At 42.2% G+C, this 2,161-nt stretch overlaps 1 pseudogene; it reads right to left on the reverse strand.

Moving 5' to 3' along the window:
* Window positions 1-265: 265 nt before the first annotated feature.
* On the reverse strand, window positions 266-1,326 carry LOC138010222 (uncharacterized; annotated as a pseudogene).
* Between the last annotated feature and the right edge of the window lie 835 nt (window positions 1,327-2,161).

A 2,161-nucleotide genomic window follows, 5' to 3' on the forward strand; every position in this document is an offset into this window, starting at 1 on the left:
TTAACATGGACTACTACCGACTCTGCAGTAGTTGAGGATAACAGTATTATAGTATCATGACGCCTTCAAGAAACTGTGATCAGGACAATTAGAATTCGTCTGATGTGGCTCTCCATTCTCAAACTCAATTTTATAATGTTTCACACTTTTCAGTATGAACCGATCTGAGGTTATGCATTGCCACTGAGAGGCAAATTGCTTCAGTCGACCACCTATAATGTCAACAGATTGCTCTGACCTATTTCTTACCTCAACATCAATATTATTAGAAATCGGCGTCACGCTGACTTCCCCTCCTTCTTTCTCTTGAAAGTCGGAGGATGTTTGTGGTCGTTTTTCCACGAGCCCAAAAAAGGCTTCCTGTAATATTGGTATCTTGGGCCTCCACGGCCATGGGCATAAAGATTAGCCGTTGATCTTCCAGTCTGCGTAGACAGTTTCTTACCAACGCGGTTGACCTCGGTCAACTCTTTCACCTGTTTAGGGAGATCATCGCCAAATAATTGGTCGGTGATTGCCAATGACGAAGAGCAAAGGTGTTTATGTACGTCGTGCAGGTCAGGTTTAATCAATTCTCTTCGGCGTTGGTTTAGTTCGCTATTTGCATTAGCAAACAAAGCTAGCGCATCTGTTGCCAATTACAACAGGTCGTTTCCATTTTGAAGCGACGGGATATGATCTAGCCATTTGCCGATCATAGTAGTCAATGGTCACTTTCTGGAGCCGGGAACTTAAAAGATTACAGTAATCATAGTAGTTATTCAGTTTTTCCTGAAGTTTCTCTTCCGGCAGGCCCTCTTTGACCATGGTATTAACCACATTGGCCAGCTCTGCATTAATTCTTGGACCCGTTTCCTCTTTCTTTAGCTCTCAGTGACTTAAGCTATTAAGCACTTCAAAATTTCCTTCATTAGAAGGCGCTTCCTGAGCCCTGGCTGAGTCAGTCAGCTTCGTCACAGTTTCCTGAATGCTTGTAGTTTTAGTATATTTCTTCTTCTTCGCAGAGGGCTCCCTGTTGATCTCGCGGTCATTCGCGGTCTGAGGAGTTTCCTCCTGTTCTACGTCCGCTATGTCTTCGTACTGTATTTCCAATTCTGACTGGAACAGTTTAAAAGACTCTGCAATAGTCTTACATAAATCCTGAGACATCTGGGCAAATCCTTGTTTCAACGAAGCGGTCAACTCTTGTAGGTCAGTTTTGGCGCCAACGGCGCCATCAACAACTTCAACATTCGCCTCGATATCTTCGGCTGTAGAAGCAGCATTTCTCCGTTTTAAGTTGTCTTTCTTGCCCTTAGGCTCAACATGAGTCGAACTTTCAGGCATTCTTTGCAAATTATCGCTTTGCAGACAACAATAACAATCTTTAGAAATCGAATAAGGTGCTGACTTCAGTTTGCTTTCAAAGGCGGCAAAACACTGAGTTCGCGCAGGCGCAGTACTATCTATCGTGAGCCCTCAGTGCGGTGACGGAATAGAATTACGTGCATGTCACGCAGATCTGACACAACCGTACACAAAACATGCTGATGCAGCTCTGTAGTAAATCTAAATAATTGATTTGGTGGGGAGATATGACCAACAAACTGGAATAATATCAGAAAGATTGATGCTGCGTAATAAACCCGTTGGCGACTTATTCTCTGTTAGGGTGATGCCTTGTTATAAATAAGGAGTTTTTTTGAGATCTACGACCGCGAAGGTCGACGAAAACGTCACCTCAAAAGATAACTTGGCTCTATCATAAGTCTTTCGTTATTATTCGGTCTTGTTCATGTCCTAAAATATGGACGGCATATTCCAAAAGTAGATAGGTACGAGCGGTTTCTGAGTGAAAATAGAGAATGAAAGATTATCTGGTGCAGACTGAGAATGACTGGAATGTATGGAAACAAATCACCAGCGGTCCAGCACATTTTGGCGCAGTTGTTTGGCAACACGATCACGCGACCAAATAAGCAAAGCATTTTTCTCTAAAATTAGAGATTTTTCATTGAAATAATGATGTGTAGGCCACACCGGGTTGGTGCCTGGTGTTTTTACTCAAATGTGTTCTAGATACGTTTACTATACTGAGAGAATCTTTCTCCCCATTCGTCCTTCAAAAGCACCCTTTTTAATAAATCTAAAAAACATGATTTATTTATACTGATAAGTGCAA

The sequence above is a fragment of the Montipora foliosa genome, chromosome 7 (assembly GCF_036669935.1).
Source record: "Montipora foliosa isolate CH-2021 chromosome 7, ASM3666993v2, whole genome shotgun sequence".
NCBI classification, from domain to species: domain Eukaryota; kingdom Metazoa; phylum Cnidaria; class Anthozoa; order Scleractinia; family Acroporidae; genus Montipora; species Montipora foliosa.